The 23,246-nt window shown below is 41.4% G+C and overlaps 1 protein-coding gene across 6 annotated transcripts in view; it reads right to left on the reverse strand.

Annotated features, from left to right (window-relative positions):
- Positions 1-23,246, reverse strand: part of srrm3 (serine/arginine repetitive matrix 3) — a 772,181-nt gene that overhangs the window by 497,078 nt on the left and 251,857 nt on the right. The gene's annotated exons all lie outside the window — the stretch shown is intronic.

Below are 23,246 nucleotides of genomic sequence, written 5' to 3' on the forward strand. Positions count from 1 at the left end.
GGTGAGATTTGAACCCAAGACCACTCACATTCAAATTCACTGTATAACCCCAAAGGAGTATCATATAATTTAATCATTCCATTCAGAAAAAAACAATCCCAGAACAGATGGGTCTGGAATCTGGATCTTCTGGCAGGTTCCATCATTTGCATTGCTAAGACATGTATGGGATATTTTCACGTTCTACCACAAGATCCTGCCAATTTAAGTATCTGCCAATGTCTTTACTTTCTGTCTCTTGTTGCTCAGCTAATTTTATAACCAGTTCAAAATTGTCACTTTAATCCCATGAGTTTCAACATTACTAACTAAATATGTAATAGGGACTTTATCAAATAGACTTCTGGATGTCTATTTAGATTACATTATCCAGAGTATTCCAGCTAGTATTTTAGTCATCTTTTCAAAATTTAATCAGGTTGTCAGGCATAACTGACCTTTACAAATCAACACTGACTCTCTGATGAAAATTTTCAAGATTTTCAGTCACTCTAATAACTTATATTATTTTCCAATAAAATATGTTAAGCTAACTCTTTTATAATTCTCTGGCTCTCCACTCTCACCCTTCTTAAGTAGAACCCCTTAAAGGTATACAGTACTCGGTCAAATTCAAGGTATTTTCTGTTCAGGAATGTTATTACATTGCTGTGGAGCAAGTGGGGCTTAAGCCCGAGCCTCCTGGCTCAAAGCTAGGGATGCTACCACTGCACCACAAGAATCCTAAAACAAAGGTGAGATCATTTCTAATCAACTTGCTCAGACACATTATTATACCCTTTTGGAGTGAGCAGGACTTGAAGCCACGCCTCTTTGTCTAGAGTAAGGGACACTACCACTATGCTCTTTGGTCAAATTCTAACTTGATATCAAGGGCATTCATCAGCTCTGGACTAGCTGTTTTGTCCATGATTAAATGAAGTTTACAATGAGATTGGGAGGTAAGTGGTCCTGACAGAACCCAAATTGAGCATCAAGGAGCAGATTAATGCTTATTAGTACCACTTGATAGCAGCATCAATGATACCTTTCATCCTTTTACTGATGATTGAGAGTAGACTGATGTGATAGAAATGGCCCGCGGTTGAATGTGGACTGCCTCTTTTGTAAACTGAAAATACCTGTGGAGGTAGATGGCAACATTGTTGCTGTTCTGGAACAGGTTATTGAGTGGTATGGGAATGTTGTGGCACAGTGGGGAGACCCAGGTTCATGTCCCACAACTCCAGAAGCGTGTAATAATATCTTTGAACAGGTTGATTAGGAAATATTATCTAATAGTATAACTCCTCATGGAGCACAAGGTCATTGAGATATTGTCAGGGTCCATAGCCATTGCTGTATCTAGTGGGCACAACCATTCCTTCAATATCACATGGAATGAATGATATTGAATGGACGCTGGCTTCTGTGATGCTGGGGACTTTGAATGCCAGGATGAATCATTTACTCAACAATTCCAGCTGAAGGCAGATGTGAATGCTTTCTTATGATTGCAGCTGATGGCAACATTGTACAACTCAGATCCCAGAGAGAAACCAGGACTTAATAAACCATAGGTTTTATTTTTCCAATTTGATTACCATGATGGTTAGTCACTAAACATACTTAAGAGAAAGTACAGATGTACTTTTATTAGATGGTTATAACACAAAAGGATAAAATATGCACTACACTGTACTAGTTGGAACAGTCATATTACAAATATCACAGAGAAAGATTCAATACTTATACCCTCTGCAGTACTCTTTCAAATGTTTGAAACTTCTTTATCCTTTAAAGTTTGATTTCTTTTTGTCAAAGTTTTACATTCACCAATTCACTATTTCTTTATTCAGTGTCGTTCTCAAGACTCTTAAGCAAACTGCTAAAACAGCTCACTTATATCATAACCTGAGTTCCTTAAATTCCTCTTCCACAGCCTTCTATTTCTGAAGCTTTTCTCTTAAAGATATTAAGCTGTTTAGGACTTCTTTTCCTCTGCCCTAACTATTTTACAGAACACTAAACTGCACTTCTGCTGTAACAGGCCTTTATTTCTCTGAATGACCTGCTTCTCTTACACGAAGAAACCTGCACACTCTCTGACCTTCTGGATGGTTCAGTCTCTGATACCCTGTGTCATAGACACCTTGCTGCTGTGCAAAAGCCTAATATTCTTTTTCCACTAACCTTGTTTCTAACCGCTATTCACCTCAAGGGTTAAAAAGCCTCACTTTCATGCATGCAAATTATCTCTAAACACTCCAGCAACACCCACAGAACACATAAATTAAACTAAAATTATGGGTGGAAACACACAGTCATCTGAGTGACGTGGGCTATTGTGAAAGTTTGGCAGAACCAGGCAAAGAAAGCCTGGGAACAACTCACTTAATCTTTTATTACTTTGACCAGCAATGTGGTGAGTCTCTTGCTAGGTAATAGTGAGTTGTTAATTCAGGATTATTGCTTGTTATGTGCCTTATTAACAGTCTTAAGTATTTAACTAATATTCAACTTCATATCTTACTGAAATTATTAAACAAGCTAAATGTAGAGAACTCTCAACCTGAAAATCAAAGAAGGTTCACAGCAAATTCAGATTGTCACTTGTTCCTAAGCACCTCTATTTTGAACACTGAGCATCAATATGTCAGGGAACACCCCATCCGCACTGGTCACACACACGCCACATGAATATTGGCATCTAGTATGTGCTAGCCGCTAAAAACCAGTTGTCAGTAAATGCCAGTTATATTGAGTTTATTGGTGGACTTTTCACTGCAAAATCCAGTGGGTTTCAGCACTGACATATGCTTCTAATAAGACACTTATTAAAATTACATCAACTTAATTTCAAAACCACACAGCAGCTGTCCTCATCCACGTCTTCACTCTTCAGGCTGAGGAGCTCCCTGGGTCGTCTTCTTTCTTTTTACTGCGAGTATGTTTCATATGAAAAGGTACCTTTAATAGACAGTGTTTTCTAATTTCTTTGAGAGCAAAATGTGCAATTAGCTGCACTGAGTTTCTCTCTCTACGGCAGTTGCTCTCTGACCAATTTTCAAAAGGTCCGCATTTTATACATCCCAAACATCAGATCATTGGTTCGATGTTGGCAAAACAATAAATTCAAACTTCATTGGGTTTAGGTATCCAGTGGCATAATTTAAACTGATTGGTTAAATTCAAATTGTTGTCAAAACAGCAACCAAAACTCAGTTGTCCATTTCACAGCCAAATGTTATGTATTTTCGATTTTCCAGTACACTCTGGGACTGTCGTCTCGTCATATACAGAGGTGCTTTGAATCTCTCAGTTCAGAACAGCATTCTGTCTCTCTTAAAGGTACAGTACATACCTTCAACTTCATAACAATTACCATCTAGTTATTGTTGCAGGAAGACATAATATTACTATATTACACATTGTAATGTGCAGTTTGACTTGTATGTATCTTATGAAAGGTGTAAAAAATTATGAGAATGTAGAATCAATATCATAACATTCCCCTTTTCAACAAAATTACATCTGTAACTATAAATGCAGACTTCTATCCATACTAACGTGTAATATTATTTTCAAAAGTTAATAGTAGAGGGCAGGTGAGATACCAGGCTCAAGGTTTGTCTATGATGCCTAATACTCTTGATCTGGTACTGGGAAGAAAAAGGTTCCTTAGTTTTGGGCCTTCGCAGCTGAAGACATAATTGCCAATGGTCTAGTGAGGAAAGTTAGAAATGCACAAAAGGCCAAGGTAGGGGAGATGGCTGAGATGTTGGAGTGTTGAAGGGCTGCAGGAGATTATTTAGACAGGGAGCCCCAAGGTGACTCTCCTCCATTGGCTCCAGGAAAAGTAAGAACTTTATATGCAAACATATAAAGTTCTTCTCCTGCTAGCTAGTTATTTTGTTTTTCAAATCTTCATATCCTTTGTATCTTTGTTCTGAAGAAGGGTCACTGGACCTGAAATATTAACACTGTTTTGTCTCCACAGATGCTGCTGAGTTTCTCCAGCAATTTCTGTTTTTTGCTCCCACATTCATAGTTTTTGTTATATCGTTGTATTTTATTGTCTTCTCTGATATTAACCCCCAATCCCCTGTCTCCACTGCTGTGCCTCACTTTCCTATCATACCCACTGAATTTTGAACTAGATCACACTAAACTTTACAGTTGGACTTACAATGTAATAAAACTCACAAGTATTGCCACTGGGCATCAGTTGTTGTTAGATGTCACATATAAAACAAAATCTGGGAAACAACAAAAGCATCTGCTTTAGAACTAGGATCAGAAAGGACCTGTACTGTATGTAATGTGCGAAGCTTACTGCAAAGTTTTCATCACATCAAAAGACCAGCAATTCAAATGGTTTTATCCACTATACTTTGCTTTGCATACTGTAAGTCAATTAGCTTCAAAAGGTCATACAATTTTAAAATCCTTTGAAGTCAGTTAATAGACACTGGAGTGCCCGTGATTTATTGTGGAATTAATGAAACTCAAAAATCTTTTTTTTTCCCCTAAAGAAGCATGAACATAAATATCATGCTAGAATTTATGCTGTTAAAATGTCTTTTATAGCTTTCACCTGGAAGACAAGTGGAATTTTGCAGTTTTACACATAATGGATAAGCTGATCCTAGTCTAGATGTTCCAAATCTTTCATTTTGTGTTCCACAATCAAGTTATTTTAAATCCTGAGTTACTATAAATTAAAATACTGGACTGTAACACTGTGATAATGTCATTTTTAAAAATACCAAAATGAATAAATAGATGCATGAGTTCTTCATCTTTCCAGCAGGATAACTTTTACTTTTTCAAATAATAGTGTGAAAGCTGATGGAAAACGTAATCTTTCAGAATGAGTATTTGTCTCAGTGCTCCTACTAACAGAAGTGCACATATCTAACTTCTCAAACGGTAAATTAAGTCCCAGACAAGTGCTGTTGCATGCAAAAGCAAAATATCTCTATTTCTGTCCGCTATTTTATTACATTTTTGTAGGAAGATACATGATTGCATATATTCTTTGAGTGGGGAAATTATGATTAATTTCTGCATCATTTTTTGTTGTCACATCAGAATCATTTTAATGGATTTTATGCATAGCACATGCAAACAACAGCATTATTTATGGACAGATTTGGCTCATAGCTGCTGGATTTTATAAGAGTAAGAAATGATTTGACAGAAATATAGAAGATATTTTATTTTGTGTTTCACTTGTAAGAGAGTCAAGAATGAGGGGTCACTATTTAGAAATAAAGGGTTGTTCATTTAAGACTAGAGACAAAAAGAGATTTGTTCTCGCGGGTTTCTGAATCTTTGTAAATCATCCTCAAAAGGTGGCAGAAGTAGAGTCTTTGAATATTTTTAAGGCAGAATAGATTCTTGACCAGCAAGGAACTGAATGGGTGTCAGGGTTAAGGGGAAATTAGATCAACTGTGATCTTATTAAGTCGCTGAGCAGGTTCAAGGGGCTCAAGTAGTTTGCTCCTAATTCTTATATTTGTATGTTATGATCAATATTCCCAAAATGACCAAATTTACACAATGAGGCCATCTCTCACAAAACAAATAAGAAATTATGAGCAAGATCTCACTTATTGTAATAATCACAGAGAATGCTAGAGAAACTCAACAGGTCTGGAGGCATTAATGGAGAGTAAAACAAAATTAACATTTTGAGTCCGGTATGACACTTCTTTAGAACTGTTCAGTTCCAAAAGCTAGAAAATACATTTTTAGTTAGAGACAAAAAAACTGCAGATGCTGGAATCTAAGGTAGACAACCAGGAGGCTGGAAGAATACAGCAAGCCAGGCAGCATCAGGAGGTGGAGAAGTTAATGTTTCGGGTGTAACCCTTCTTCAGAACTGGGGGTGGGTGTAAGGGGAGCTGCAAATAAAGGTGGGGGTAGGGATAGGTGAACACAGGTAGAGGGTACGGCCTGGTTGGTTAATGGGAGGAATGAATCCAGTTGGTAGCTGAAAGGAAGGGTCAATCAGAGGGATGGAAGGGATGGGGAGAGGCTGGGAAGGGAGGTTATTTGAAATCAGAGAACTCACTGTTGAGTCTTCCGGGCTGTAGGCTGCCCAGGCGGAAGATGAAGTGTTGTTCCTCCAATTTGTGGTCTAATTCGCTGTGGCAATACAGGAGGCCAAGGTTAGTCATGTCAGAGAAGGAATGGGCGGTGACTGAGAGTTCAGGTTAGCACCTGCGGCCCAGCTGAGATGCTCAGCGAAACATGCCCTGAGTTTACATTTGGTTTCCCTGGTGTAGAGAAGACCACATTGGGAGCACTGGATACAGTAAACTAGGTTGGAGGAGAGGCAGGTGAACCAATTTACTGTATCTGGTGCTCCCAATGTGGACTTCCCTATATCAGGGAGACCAAACGTAAACTCGGCACATTTCACCGAGCATCTCAGCCGGGCCCGCGGGGCTGACCTGTCCTCCCAGTCACCACCCATTTTAATTTCCCTTCCCATTCCTCTCCAACATGACCATCCTTGGCCTCCTCCATTGCCACAGTGAATCAGACCGCAAATTGAAGGAACAACACCTCATCTGCCTGGGCAGCCCACAGCCGGAGGACTCAACATCGAGTTCTCCAATTTCAAATAACCTCCCTTCCCATCCTCCGACTCCCTTCCCAGCCCTTCCCTTCTATTCCTCTGATCGACCCTTTCTTCCAGTCACCAACCGGACTTATTCCTCCCAACAACCAACCAGGTCATACCCTCTACCTGTGTTTACCTATTCCCATCTCCCCAACTGCTACACCCTCCCCATTTATCTGCAGCTCCCCTTACACCCAGCCCGAGTCCTGAAGAAGGGTTACTTCTCCACCTCCTGATGCTGCCTGGCTCACTGTGTTCTTTCAGCCTCTTGCTTGTCTACATAGAAAAGACATTTTAACAGGATACATTCCATTACAATATTTCTGTTCATGTTTTAGGGGAAAAGAAATTGAATTTTGAGATGCCAGGTGGCATTTTATTCACTGTGACTACCTCCCTGAGAACCAGCACCAATGGCAAAACCAGGAGCAATAGCAGATTGTCACGGAAACTGAGGAGCACCCAGCTCAGGGAGAGGTAGAAACGCATGGTCCCTCAAGATGTGTGGAACTTCCAGAGTCTTTTGGTCCTGACACAATTTCCTGGGGATGAGCGAGTTTTGAGAAGATTTGTAGCTTAGGTTGAGGTTTTGGATGTAGATTTGCTCGCTGAGCTGCAAGGTTCATTTCCAGACGTTCTGTTACCTTACTAGATAACGTTTTCAGTGGGCCTCAGGCGAAGCAATGCTGAAAATTCCTGCTTTCTATGTATATGTTTGGGTTTCTTTGGGTTGGTGATGTCATTTCCTGTGGTGATGTTATTTCCTGTGGTGAAGTCACTTCCGGTTCCTTTTCTCAGGATGAGCGTTGTGCAGTGCGAACCATGCTCCATATGTCCCAGGACACTGTGACGGACATTTAGCAGATGCTAGAGCAGATCATTAGGGAGGACTGGGAGGCCTTGCTCTCCTGGTGGCTGTGAAGGTGATAGCTGCTTTGAACTTCTATGTGACTGTCTCCTTCCAGGGAGCAGTGAGTGAGCTGAGTGGGATCTCTCAGTCATATTTCCAAAATTCATCAGGACAAGGACCAATACCATCCATGCGAGATCATGATAGTTCATTTTATTCCCCCATGACAAGTAATAATGCTGCAGCCCAGACAATACGAGCCAGGAACAGACTCTCGCCCTCACCCCAGTGCAGATTCTTACTGACCATACACATATGGCAGTGAGAGGGATGTTTCACAATGCTGAGGAATTCATCATTAGGAAAGTTTTCGATTACATCAATATTCAGGTGGTCTATGATCACTGTTACCACTTCCTGGAGATGTGTGCCCACTTACCCTGACATCTGCCTAACAACATGGAAATCAGAAACAATACAGGACAAATATCCAACAGTCATTGTTTTGCAATGTACCTGCAATGAAAAAGTAAAGCTTTCAAACTTACTACCATGCTATTGTTTTTGTAAATGTTTGGATTTTCAGATCAAGTTATTGTCAATTCAGTTTGCAGCTAGAGTACCACAATGACAGTCAGCTAATATGTAAAAAACGTCATAACATTCAGATAGCATTTGTTGACATATTTAAGTACCTAAAACAGAGGTAATTCCAACAGCAGAATATGCTTGTTCAGAGGCAGCCCTACTGACGCATGTTAGTTGGCAGGCAGCACCAAATACTCTATTCTGCCAATTCTTCCTATCTTCCAAAATATGCATATGATACATAATAACTGTAAAGCATACTCTAATAATTACAAAATATAACTGCTGTATTACATAGTTACATCCTGATAAATACATAAAATGACTTTGCCAAGAAATATTTTACTTGGACTACAGCTTATTTAAAACTGTAGATAAAGGTTCCCCTGAGCCTTTTGGGAGCTTTCCCTGTAAATAACTGGAAGGAGTCAGTAATAATGCCAGCACATAAATTTTTCTGAGGATGCTTAGTTTGGGTGCTGCCAAAACCACTCAGCTCAAGACGTCAGCTCAGACTTGACTTAAAAAAAGACATATATAAAGTATTGCATTTCCTTAATACCTTTTGTAACCTCAAAACATCCCAAAGCATTTTATAGCCAGTTAAGTAGCTTGATGCATAGCAAATTCAGTAGCCAATTTGTACAAAGCACAATCTCACAAACAGCAATGGGATTAATAACGAAAACTTGATGTAGTGACATTGCTCTCAGGTTAAATATGACAGGGAAGAATAATCCCATGCTTCTTCAAGTAACACAATGGGATCTTTCACATCCATCTGATAGATCAAGGACCTATTTAATATTGTGTCTGAGAAGTGGCCCTTGAGCTAATGAAGCAGTTTAACAAGAGCATCACCAGTGCCAAATTTTTAATTATCATTGTCACAGCAAGGGGCAGGAAGTTCCAGCAGTCTGAAGCTGAATTGATTTAGTCAAATTAACAGTGACTTTGTGACTATAAGATCAGGGCAGAAACTAAGCACTCTGCAATGAGCAGCTTACCTTTTGACCATGTGAAGCCAGTCCATATCGACAAGGCACTATCAGAACTGTGATGCAATACTGTACAATTGTCTGGATGAGTCCAATTCCAATAATATTTGAGAAGGTTGCCACAGTCCAGTTCAAAACAGTCCATTAAACTAGCAGCCCACCCCCATTTTAAAGCATTCACTCCATCCACAGTGAATACAGCGACAGCCAACCGTTCCCCTCAAAGACACAGATTATTCTTAGTTCAAAATTTATCGCTGTTCCTTCACTGTCGCTGCTTCAAAAGTTATGAAGCACCCTCTCTAGCATCTCTGTTTTTACTTGGATTGCTGTGGTTCAAGGAGGTAGGCTTCCCAACAACTTCTTGGGATGGGCAATAAATGCTTGTCTTGCCAGCTATGCTCACATCCCACAAATCTTTTTTAAAATACTGTCCTGAATTGGAACAACACTAAACAAACCTAAGATCACAATGCTCTACCACTGGACGAGGGCTGATTTAATGCAACTGAAGAATGCATTACAGAATTAACAGCAGTGAGGCTGTGCCAGTCAAAAACAACCACCTAATTATTCTAATCCCGCTTTCCTGTACTTGGCAAACAGTCTTAAATGGTCAGGCAGCATCCGAGGAGCAGGAAAATCAACATTTCGGGCAGGAGACCTTCATCAAGGGCTCCTGCCCAAAACGTCGATTTTCCTGCTCCTCGGATGTTGCCTGGTCTGCTGTGCTTTTCCAGCACCACTTTAATCTTGACTCTAATCTCCAGCATCTGCAGTCCTCACTTTCACCTTTCACATAGCCTTAAATGCCTTGGCATCACAACTCTACATAGAAATACTTTAAAAATCATATGAGGATTTCTGCCTTCACAACCCTTATGGACAGTGAGTTCCAGATTCCCACCATCCTCTGGTCAAAACATTTTTCCTCTCATCCTCTTTAAGGAAAACAACCCCAGTCAGTCCAATCTCTGTCCATAACTAAAACTCTCCAGCCCAGGCCACATCCTGGTAAATCTCCTCTGCATCCTCTCCATTGCTATTACACCCCTCCTATAATGTGGATTTTAGAACTGCCACAATATTTTAGTATGGCTGAACAACTTTTTATGGTCCAATATAACCTCCTTACTCTTAATCTCTATGCCTTGACTAATAAAGGCAAGTATCCCATCTCCCTTCTTAACCACTTCATCCACTTGTTCTGCTAAGGGACATGCACACCAAAGGCCCGTTAATCCTCGGTGCCTCCCAAGGTCCTACCGTCCATCATATATTTCCTTGACTTGCCGAGTCATAGAGTCATACAGCATGGAAACATATCCATCGGTCCAACACAGCTTGATTGTCCCATCCAAGTTTGTCACCTCACACTTATCTGGATTGAATTCCATTTGCTATTGATCAGCTCATCTGACAAAACTCTCCATCCTCCTGTAAATTTTTGCCCACTCATTTAATTGATTGATATCCTTCTGTAGCCCCCTCATGTCCTCTTCACAATTTACTTTCCACTTACCTTTGAGTTATTAGCAAATTTAGCAACCGTACATTCAAGACATTTAAGTAAATTATAAAAAGTTGAGGCCCCAGCATTGATGTCTGTTGCACATCACTCGTTATATCTTGCCAACCAGAAAATTACCCATTAATACCTACGTTTTCTTTCCTAATAGCTAGTTTTCATGTCCTTCTATGTCAATATGTTAGCCTCTACACCATCAGCTTTTATCTTTTGTAATAACATTTGATGTGGCATCTTATTAAATGCCTTAAATAAAACATGGTTCTCTCTATCCAATCCATGCGAATTGCAGGGTTACAGGCTTAAGAGTCTGGGTAGGATAATCTTTGGAGGGTCTGTGCGGATTCAATGGGCTGAATGGCCTGCTTCCACATAGTAGGGATTGTATGATTCTATTAGATTAAGATGTGTGGACAATTGCAAGACAGTTGGGAAAATACGGTAAGAATGGAAATATCAGGTGAAATTTCTGATTTTCCCTTTAAACTTCAGGGGAGACTTCTGAATCTTGCTAATGAACAGTGACTACATGATGTACCTGCATTGGCACCTCACTGATAGTTGATCCTGCCTCTTTTCTAAGCAGCTCCACATCGTCCTTCAGAAACTAGACATAATGGCTGATATAAAGTCAGAACAGTTCCCTGGTGCAAAAGCTATCCACTTGCCTCTCTTGGCCTTCATTTATTTGTATACCATGACCACCTCCCTGAATATCCAATGGGCACAATCCTGTCCATCCAATTCGGCATCATCAAACCATATCATCATAGCTGCTTTCGGCAGAATTCACTCACCACTTCATCCTGTCAGGACACCACTATGGCGCTCACGGATATTTATGCCTTATATGCTTCTGCCAGGTCACTTTCATATACACACACACACTGACACACACACAGAAAATATTCCTCTTAACCTGCGTTCTCAATGCTCACTCACTTCTATAGTTGATCAAATGAAAAGGCTTCTACTTCATCAATGTCTATCACATCTGTGACCAATGATATCAGCTTCTGGAGGTGTGTCATAGATACCTCGGAAGCTGCTATGTTATGTACGTTCTCAGATTGCTGCATCCTTCCAAAATCCTTAGGCCATCCAAGGAAGGTGTTGGGAGACAAGGACTGGCCCTTTCAAATATGGTTGAAAACATTGTTGGCGAAACCCTCAACTGACATAGAATGACGGTACAATGTTGTACATGCTTCCATCAGGGCCATAATGCAGCAAGCCTGGGAATTCTTAAGAATTAGAATTCCTACTATGTGGAAACAGGCCTTTCAGCCAACAAGTCCACACCAACCCTCCGAAGAGTATTCCACCTAGACCTACACCCCTACATTTACCCCTCACTCATGCACCTATCCAACACATCCCTAAACACTATGGGCAGTTTAGCATGGCCAATTCACCTGACCTGCACATCTTTGGACTGTGGGAGGCAACTGGAGCACCCGGAGGAAACCCACGCAGACATGGAGAGAATGTGCAAACTCCACACAGACAGTCGCCTGAGGCTGGAATCGAACCCGGGTCGCTGGTTCTGTGAGACAGTGATAACCACTGAGCCACCGTGCCGCCCCAGATAAGGTTCTGATGCCTGTATGGCTTTGGTAGAACCTTGCAAAATAACCCAGAAAGTACATGCTGCATCATAACTAGAACTAACAAATGAGGGGTGGCCTGAAGGCAGGAAAAATGGGGAAGTGACAGCAATTCTCTGTGAATTTTTAAAAAGAATTTATCCATTTGCAGGTTATGGATGCCATGGCTAACCAGCATTTATTGCCCATCCCTGGTTGCCCTGGAGAAGGTGATGGTGAGCTGCCTGCTTGAACCACTGCAAGTTCACGGCTGTGGGTTGACCCACAATGCCCTTAGGGAGGGAGTGCCAGGATTTTGACCCAGCGACAGTGAAGGAACCATGATATATCTCCAAGTCAGGATGGTGAGTAGCTTGGAGGGGAACCTGAAGGTGGCAGTGTTCCCATGATTCTACTGCCATTGTCCAGATGAACAATGCAGTGCAGTCACTACTACAGCTCCTGTACATTGCCTTTAACAGAAGTGTTATCTACATTAGAATGCAATACCTTTGCTTCCATTCTCACACGATGACTCAAGGATCCATGACATCTGACGCCATCTCCAGTCAACGAGTCCTTTGCTTGTAAGAAATAAACAATGTATGCTCATTACTTCTTCTATCCTTGGGATGTGTGTACGCATGCACCTCCTAAGTGGGGGTGCCTATTGGCACCAAGCTGTCTCTCTGAGAGAAAGTAGTACTGGAGTGAGGTTGGTTAGTAAGTTTGCAGATGACACCAAAATTGGAGGTGTCGTGGATAATGAAGAAAGTTATCTCAGAGTACAGCAAAACCTTGATCAGATGGGCCAATGGGCTGAGGAGTGGAAGATGGAGTTTAATTTTGATAAATGCGAGGTGCTGCATCTTGGAAAGGTAAATCAGGGCAGGACTTATACACTTAATGGCAAGGTCCTGGGGAATGTTGCTGAACAAAGAGACCTTGGAGTCCAGGTTCATAGTTCCTTGAATTTGGAGTATCACATAGAAGGTTAGTGAAGAAGGCATTTGGTATGCTTGTCTTTATTATTCAGTGCATGGAGTATAAGAGTTGGGAGGTCATATTGCAGCTGTACAGGTAATTGGTTAGCCACTTTTGGAATATTGTGTGCAATTCTGGTCCTTGCTATAGGAAGGATGTTGTGAAACTTGAAAAGGTTCAGAAAAGATTTACAAGGATGTTGCCAGAGTTGGAGAGTTTGAGCTATTTTCTGTGGCGTGTCAGAGATTGAGGGATGGCTCTATAGAGATTTATAAAATCATGAGGGGTGTGGACGTGGTGAATAGACAAGGTCTTTTCCCTGAGGTGAGGAAGTCGAAAACTGGAGGGCATAGTTTTAAGGTGAGAGGGGAAATACTTAAAAGGGACCCAAGGGGCAACTGTTTTGTTATTTCATTGCAGAAGGAGACATCCCATAACAAGACGGAGCAAAGTAGGATCGGCATTGGGGTGCTAGATATCTGTGTCCTCACCCCCTCCGAGGAAAGTATTCTTGCCCTGGTGGGAGGAGCTACACATTATGGGCGGAGATTTCTGCCTGTCAGTTCAGAGACAGTTTCTATATAAGGAAGCGTGGCTAGCGAGTCAGGTCGAGACATGGCCCCGTCACATTGTTTGTTGTGAGGCATCTGTGGATGAAGTTGCGGTGACATCTGTTCTTGGCGGAAACAAAGAACACGGAATGCACCATAAAAGTGTACAGGAAAGCCACACACACCAACCAGGTCCTACGTTACATTAGCAACCACCTAAACATATACAAGAGAAGCTGCATTAGGACCCTGTTCAAAACGGCTACAACACATTGTAGCAATCTAATCTACGAAGGGAAAAAGAACACCTCTACAGAGTATTCACCAAGAACGGATATCCTCGCAACTTTATCCGCAGATGCCTAAGAGACAAATAACGTGATGGGGCCTAACTCACTAGCCACGCTACCTTACATAAAAAAGTCTCGGAACTGACAGCCAGACTTCTCCGTCCACTGGGATTCGTGACAGCCCATAAACTGACAGGCACACTCAGACAACAACTTACCAGGACAAAAGACCCTACACCTATCATGCGCGAGACTAACACAATTTACAAGATTCCATACAAATACTGCACAAAACACTATATAGGGCAAACAAGCAGACAAATAACAATCTGCATCCATGAACACCAACTAGCCACTAAATGCCATGACCAGCTGTCCCTCGTAGCCATACACACAGAAGACGGGCACCATACATTCGACTCAGACAACACAACGATCATGGGACAAGCCAAACAGAGGACAGCCAGAGAATTCCTAGAAGCATGACACTCAACAAGCACATTTACTTAGAACCAAATGTACCGGCCACTACAACAAACAACAGGAACTGGCAACCAGAAGCGGGGAAAGGGAACCAAATAAATTTCAGAAGACACTGTACAGCTTCACAGGAGGGTCCAAAGCACTGAAGATGTCACCCAGGCAGGGGACGAAACATCAGCAGATCAACTTCCCAGCGCGGCAAACATATCCACAACCACAGCTCTATAAAGACACCTAGTGAGTTTCACATGACAATAGGTCCAATTGTGGGTAAGGGAGAAATGCCACTGGCAGTTGGAGGACTGCTGGAGACCAGACACTTGCTGAACCCCTGCAGTCTCAAGAATGAGGGACCCTGTCCAAGCCTGCCTGCCCAGCCCCTTCCAAACCTGAGACGTTCCAGCCAAGGGGGGGGGGGGGTCAATTTGCTACTGAAAAGATGACCCTCGGCTGCTTGGCCCCTCCAATCACAAATCTTTACCAAACTTCCAGGTGCAAGGCCAACAGGTTCTCCAATGGAACAGACTGCCTCCACTCCATGTGCTGAGTGTGTCGCAGCAGGAGAGTGGGGGCAAACTCCATAAATTTCTGGGAAACTCAAACCTTTCGTGCAGCATTTTATGTGATGTAAATAGTTTTTCTTTTCCAACAATTCCACATTAAGTATTTGGTTTTCATGCAATGTTAGTTCAATAGTTCTTACATTTGATTAACCCTAGTGTTTCACTCCTCATGTGGCTGTCCCTGTATCTATTTTATCTGTACATACTTTATAGCACCCTGTGTCATCACCCCTTTGCCATTAAAGAGGCAAAATGGTTGAGGTGCATGACGAGCCTCAAATATATGATACGGAAGCAGAGTTAGTGATATGCATGCTTAGCATTGGCTCACTCCGACAACTTGGTTTCTCCCAACCACAGCCTACTGCTGAGCTGACTGTGCATGCAAGAGTATACATCAGTGTGCAGGAAGGTATAACCTGGACAGTCATTGCTGTAGGATGGCCAGGGAGTAGGGATCCTGCTTGCTTGCGTTGGCAGGGATTATATGCCTTGGAAGACAATGTGAAGACCCAGTGATTGTTTGCAGATACAGGCCCCTCCCTCGTATATCAGCTCAGTTTCCCCACCCATTTTGAGTGCCTTCATAATTGTTCTCTTCAACATTACATTCCACCCATGTAGCTTCATGATTGAAACAACAGTGAGTGGTACTGTGCCAGTGGTCTTCAGCCTTAATGTTGACATGCCACTGGGACCCCCAACATCACCCTCTCCTTTCTCCCACAGATTTCACACTTGCTGGTCATCACTCAGGATGTACATGGGAGTCCAACTACCCAGCTGCCACCCCTACCCCCAGCTTCCTTAACTCCTGTGATTGGAGGCAATGGGACGACTGTAGCCCATCCCTTGAGTGACTTGACCTGCCGGTGATAGCGCTGACCAATCTAGACACCTAGCTGGTGGATAGACATGTCCCCGACTATGACAATCCCTTTCCCTCACCACTGGATTGGCTCCTATGGAGACAAATGACTGACCATGACCTGCTTTCTGCAGCATACAGGCATAGTCCCCGTGTGCAACACCACCCCACCTGGGAGCCTCATTGTGGCTGAATCCCAGGACTGGTATTGGAAATTGCCCTTGACAAACCATGCTGAGACGCCCTGACTGTCAGGTGCCCCATCAATTTTGCAGGCCCCCCAGGACTGTTCCCCACAACTTTGTGATGTTTTGCACTGCTTGCTGTGCATTTGGCACAAATGTGGTGCTAGATTGACATGCCGACACTAATGCAAGACAAGATGTAAGGCTCTTTTGGTGCAGTGGCAATGTCACTAACTCAAGACTAAGAGGCCCGGGTTCAAGTTCTACCTGCTGCAGAATTGTGTAATAACATCTCTGAACGGATTAATTAGAAAATATCTGCAAGACATGATGTACATGCCCTTGACTGAGGATGGCTGCACAGAAGTGTGCAGGAAGGTATAACCTGGACAGTCATTGCTGTAGGATGGCCAGGGAGTAGGGATCCTGCTTGCTTGCGTTGGCAGGATTACATGCCTCGGAGGACAATATTGTTCCCTTGTGAAGACCCAGTGATTGTTTGCAGATGCAGGCCCCCCCCCCTCACATATCAGCTCACCAATGCACGGCACTTTAGGGCAAGGCAAGGCATGTATGCTGCAGGCATACTGGGTGACACCAGGGGAATGTGAGAGAGCTGGGTGCAGCTGTAGTAGACAGCCCGGTAAAAGTTGTGTTATAGGTTCCTGTCCCTGTGTGATACCTGTACCGGATGCAGCCATACAGTGCTGGCTGTCAGTGTACCATCCTTGACCAGTCTGTACTTACTGGATGCATTGCCAGTGCACTGGAGGATGCCAGGATGTTGGTGATGCCGTCATGAAAGTAAAGCATCAATGTCTGTGGTGGAAGGATACAGGTGGCTGGTGCTGGTGGATTGTGCCCAGCTCCACAGTTTGTCTGAGGACAAGATGGGGGCACCTGCCAAGAACCAGTTCTGGTTTCCAAGTTGAGCTTTCCCAATGGCTAGTTTATCTGGCGAGTTTAACAAGATTGCAGCCTATGGCATGGTTGGCTGTTAATAAGTTGTTTAACAAGCAATGCAGAGCGTCAATTGAGAACTCATCGCTAACCGGCGGAAATTTCACCACGGTGGTTCAGGAACAAGATCCAGCAAGATTATCTTAATGCCAAATATCTCACCCGATTCTACCACTCATCTCACCATAGCCCACACACTAAGATTCTTGTAAAATTCCATCAGCTGAATGGACATGATGCATGCAATAGCGAGAGCTGTAGTGCATGAGCCTTAGTGAGAGTTGTATATGATGGCAGAGTGTGACTGAACATTGGCAGCCCAATGAGAGTAATGTAACATAGGGAAAAAATGTCACTCACCTTAGCAGGAGACAGAAGGTAATTAACCCTCTAAAGCCTTGCTGCCCATTTCTTTTGACCTTGGAGATGGCACTGACCCAGTTGGCTATCACCATTCACAGATTCCCTATAGTGTGGAAACAGGTCATTTGGCCCAACAAGTTCACACCAACCCTCCGAAGAGCAACCGACCCAGACTGATTCCCTGCTATATTATTCTAATTTATCCTTGACTAATGTACCTAACGTATACATTCGGAGGAAACCCACGCAGACATGAGGAGAATGTGCAAACTCCACACAGACAGTCGCCCAAGACTAGAATCGAACCCAGGTCCCTGGTGCTGTAAGGCAATAGTGCTAACCACTGAGCCACCATGCTACCCATTTAGGCTGTATCTTGTGGCATGACCTCCTTTGCCAATTTGTGCCCCTTCTGTGAATCTCCCGTTAGAAAAAACAGGGCGAAAACTTCCCACTCTGTCTCATTGTACAGCTCCAGCAGAGCAGAACCACAGAGTAAGGGACAGTTTCTGTCTTGCAGCGTCTGGAGGTGTTGTGGAGTTGGGCTTTAAATATCGTGCCAGTGGTATGAATGTTGCAAATTCCCAGCAGCGACAACAACATCTCGTAGTATTTTTGTAACTTCTAACCTCTTCTACTGGTTTACTCTTTTATTCCTTGTCAAAATATGTTTATCATTTTCCCAAATTAATACCTTTGCCTTCTCTCTCCTCTTTAACATATTTTTCCAAATTTGATCTCTTTCCCCCGCTAACAGTCTGAAAACCTCTCTACTTGTTACACAGCTCACCAGAACAATGGTCCTCACATGGTTTAGGCGGAGATCATCCCAACAGTACAGACCTCCCTGAGTCAATACTGTTCCACAGCTGTAAAATGTTTACTACACCACCACTACTACACCAATCTTTGAGCCAAACAATTATCTTGCTAATCTTTCTGGCCCTATGCCAATTTTTATGAGTCTAAAGTAATAATCCAGACAATTATTCTTTGTGGTTCTGCTTTTTAATTTGATGTCTATTTCAACAAAATGTCCCAGTCCTGCAACCTCTACCATAATGAAGAACAAGAGTTACACCGTGACCTGCAAGTTCCCTTCCAAGTTACATCTCAACAGTAACTTGGACCTATTTTTGCTATTCCTTCTTCTCTGCAGGAACAACATCCTGGAAATCCTACTTAACACCAACAGGAGAATAGCATCATTGAAAGGCTGTAATGATTCAAAGAGAATCACAAATAATTTGTCAAAGACATTGAAACTAGATAATGAATGTGATCTTCTACACAACTTGAAAGCACTTCTTTTAAAACTAGGGACAAAGTTGGGCACTTGCAACTTAAAGAGATGTTGATGTCAGATCAAATGATAACTGGTGCTGGTGATGAGGCTGAGGTTCTCCTTCACCCTGGGCTGTTTGAATTCATTAGCTTTGATCCATAGCCGTGGTTCTATTTAACACATTGCTGCAACATGTACAGGAATGACAGAAAATAGAGGAAAGAAATAGAGGAAAATTGAAGGAAAGAAAAGAGAGCAGTAGAGAAAATTTGTAAAGAAATTGTGCTACATGCATAACAAAATACTGAAACAAATGTGCATCTCATTCAAAGAGAATAAATAATAAAAAGCCTCAAATATTTCATTCATGATTGACCATAACAGGCTCACAAACCAGCTCACATCTCATGACTTTTTCTATGTATCACAAAAACAATACTAATTAGTAGCTTCCAAATAGGCTTTCAAAGCATTTCGCTTTCAGAGGCAAGACTAGCATTAAAATAAGTAGTTACAAGAGTCATTGGTATGCTAAGCAGGAATGTCATAACGCTGCAGTAAAATATGTTCTTCTGCCAATGGGATTAAGACAGATTATAAAGAGCTTTACCCTGCATCTAACCTGTGCTACATCCAACACAGAACCGCCCAATACAAATAGTGAGTGTAAAGTGCAGAAATATTTTCTGATCAGAAGAAATAAGCACTTTTTCATTGGATTGGGGAGAGAGATAGGAATTATTGCAGTCAACCTTATAGTGTCTGCACAGCCCGAAAATTATTCTAGTAGCACTCCAAGAAAAGATGCTTTCTGTCCTCTCAATCAAAGCACAATTGAGTAAAATTTAATCTAAAATAAATTCAAGCCACTTATCCACTCCTACACTACTGAGAATGTGCTACAACTCAGAAATATATAATAACACAGGTTTACTAAAACTGCAGTTATTCTCAATGACAGTGAAGAGCTACACCAGACAGGAGTCCCACATTTATGGAGATTGTTATCTGAAGCCTGCACCATATTCACTTCGATTACAAGTGTGGCAAAATATCAAGCGAGTTCATATAGGATTAACACAGTTTCAATTAAACCTGACTTTTAGGTGCTGTGCAAAGTTTGATAAGAAAATCCTCACATAAGCAGATCACACTCCCACACAGATGTACACATCTTGGAGATAAACTGTTCAACATATTTTTTTTCTAACTATACCTGTACATCTGACAATTCATGCACATTAACTTCCTTTTTTTTCTGACATGGGAACTATTGTTTGCTCATTCAATGCTCCTGATATTGTTAGTCCCAGTGATGGAGGGAGTGAATATTTACTGGTATGGATGGGGTGACTATTGAATAGACTGTTTCTCATTGATGGCCTCAATGTTGTTTTCTAATCCAATTAAAATCCAAGCAAACAAATACTCCATTAGTTTACTGTCGATAGTGAGCAAAATTATGGAACCTGTCATCAACAATGATATCAAGTAGCCATTACAGAGCAACAAAATGCTCATCACTTGCTCAATGTTGGTTCTGCCAAAGCTGTTTGGCTCTTGATCTCACTGCAACTTTTATCTAAACATCGACAAATCAACTAAACACAATATGAGGCACGAGTGACTACTCATGACAAAAATAGTAGCAGTTTACCATTTTTGCCATCAAGGAGACCTAGCAAAACTGAAATTATTGGAAATCAGGGGAGAACTCTCTACTGACTGAAGTCATACTGGATACAAAGGAAGATGGCCATTAGTCAAGCCAATAGTCACAACCCCAGGTCATAATGATACGTGTTCCCCTTGGAAGTGGAGTTATGTCCAACCATCTTCAGCTGTTTTATCAGTTTCCTTCCCTCCATCATGATGAGGTCAGAAGTGAGGATGTGGCTGAGAATTGCAGAGTTTTCAGGACTATTCATGAATCCTTTTACCTGTATAGTGAAACAGTCTGTGATTTATGCAGCAAAAACTGGATAGCATTCAGATAATTGGCAGGTAACATTCACCCAAAACAAATTCCAGGCAATGACTATTTCTGAAAAGAGAGAATCCAGCCATTCCTCTTTGACATTCAATGGCATTTTCTGAATCAGGATTATCAACCGTACTGTAAAATGGTAGATGACTGCAGCTTAACTGTCAATCAGCCTTTAAGTAAATTGTCTTTTTGATTCATCCACCTTCCTGATGCTGATTTCCTCTTTCCACCTGCCGACTGATAGAAATCTCCCAATAGAATATCTCCCTCCCATATTCTTAAACCTATTTTTTCATCTTCTAAAGTTCTCTCAACTCAAAAATTGGTCCTCAGTCTTGAATTCCTGTTCTTACTACTTCCAAACAGCAATGTTGGATTGCATAGCTCAACAGTATAAGATCATAACAAAATAGGAACAAAACTAGGCGGTTCGCTCCCTCAAGTCTACTCCACCATTCAACAGGACTATGTCTGATCTGACACTCCTCACCTCCCACTTTCCTGCATTTTCCCTGTGATCCTTGATTCTCCTACTGATCAATAATCTATCTCAGTTTAATGTACACAAGGACTCTGCCATCACAGTTCTTTGTGGCAAGGACTTCCAGAGATTCTCAACCCTCTGAGAGACAAAATTCCTCCTCATCTCAGTCTTAAATTGGTGCCCACGTTTAGAATTCCCTCCCCTAACCATTTCACTTTTCATCAAGATTTTTACTTTCATGTCTAGAGTTCAGCATTTTTGTTTCCTTTTGCTTTTGTGAACACCTTAAAATACTTTACTACATTAAAAGATATTACATAAAAAACAAACTGTTTTTGTTGTAATTCTGAGGATATTACAACTACTCAGTAAACAGTGGGAAATGAGTTACACGGGGCAAGTGAAATATCAATATTGACATAGTCCACAGGCAATGGCATATCTACAAATTCTCCCATTACTGCTATGGAGACTATGGTGTAAACTCCAAGGGAGATATCACAGTTTGTTTGATTTCATTAAAAGGAGAATAATGATGAACACCTATCTGACAGAAGTTCTGAAATGTTCTACATCAAATTAGTGGACTTAATGAGGAGATGCCCTTAATATTATGCGGAGTCTTTCGGTGGTAGTTCTACATCGTATGCATTTGAACAAGGATTGGTAAATGTTATCACTGAAATCCTCGAGTCCACAATAACAACAGCAATGTAAATCCTAATTGTTAAAGAAGGCTGTCAGGCACAGTTTCTGAGAAAGGTAGGGGATCTGAACATTCCTGGTAAGTTGCAAAGTGACTACACTGCCACTCACAGTGATATTCTTTCATTTGGAGAACACAAATTCAAAGCCATATAATACTAACACTGCACAATTATTCAGATTCATCAACCAATATTTTTTAGTCTGTGATTCTTTCATTAAACAAACAAGATCTTGCTATCCCAAAGCAAAGTACATCACTCTTAAGACTCTCCAACGTGATGATTGGAAGAAGTATTAATGTTGAAAGTCATGCCAGCTTTCGCTGTCACTTGGAATACTCTACAGATGACTAACTGCCTAAGTATATTTTATGAAACAGATGGAACACCTCAATCTCAGTCTCCCTCCTGAACTCCAGCATCCTCACTATACTGGCTTAATATGGTGGTTATTTTGCTACAATAAATCCATTTACCAGGGTAATACTTGCTGTGAGCACTGCCTCCCTAACACTTTACCACTTTCAGCCTTCTTCAGTTTCTTCCCTGAAACATAACTACTGACAGCTACATTTTTCACACTTACATTTTAAAAAACATCACTTGTTGTACAACGGTAATGCTTCAAAAGCATGCATACATTTGTGGATTGCTGCATCAATGCGTCACTCAGGATCATTAATTAGTTAAAAACAAATCACTTATTCACTGTGTCTTTTAACTCAAGATTATGAATACACATAGCTGTGGTAAATGCAGACACAACAGTCTTGTCACATATTCCACTCACATTAAATCTCTTCATATGCCTTCCATTACGCTAATGTTACCAAGTAAAGCAAATGCATCTTTTCATTTCTTAAGGAAAGCAAATGTCAACAGAGAATTTTCATCTTCATAAGGACATTCCAAATGGAACTTCTGCTTGGATTCATCTAAGAAAGTACTGGTGAGGTGAGAATATAGCAGAGAAAATAATGTAAAGGAATAGAAAAAGAAAAGCTATATACTTGAAAAAGTAAGTTTCCAAAGAAACTGAAATGAATATTGACATATGCAAATCTTCAGCTTGGTTAGTCAACAGACACTGCTGAAGAAGTCTGTCAGTTCTGCTCTGGTAATCTGTTCAATGTTAGTGCACTGAGCGAATGACACATTTGCTAAACAGGAATATTTTACATACAGTAACGTGCTTGTCAGTCCTCAAGATTCATTGTAGCAATGTACTATTCAAGCCTGCAAGTGATTCTAAATATTACATACAACTGCATCACGTTGCCTGCGAGGCTGGAATCCAAAGCATAAAATTTCTCATTGATAATTAGTTTTCTAATGTTGCATAAGAAACATTAAAATTCCCTTCAATTCCTTCT

The sequence above is a fragment of the Chiloscyllium plagiosum genome, chromosome 28 (genome assembly GCF_004010195.1).
Source record: "Chiloscyllium plagiosum isolate BGI_BamShark_2017 chromosome 28, ASM401019v2, whole genome shotgun sequence".
In the NCBI taxonomy this organism is placed as follows: Eukaryota; Metazoa; Chordata; class Chondrichthyes; order Orectolobiformes; family Hemiscylliidae; genus Chiloscyllium; species Chiloscyllium plagiosum.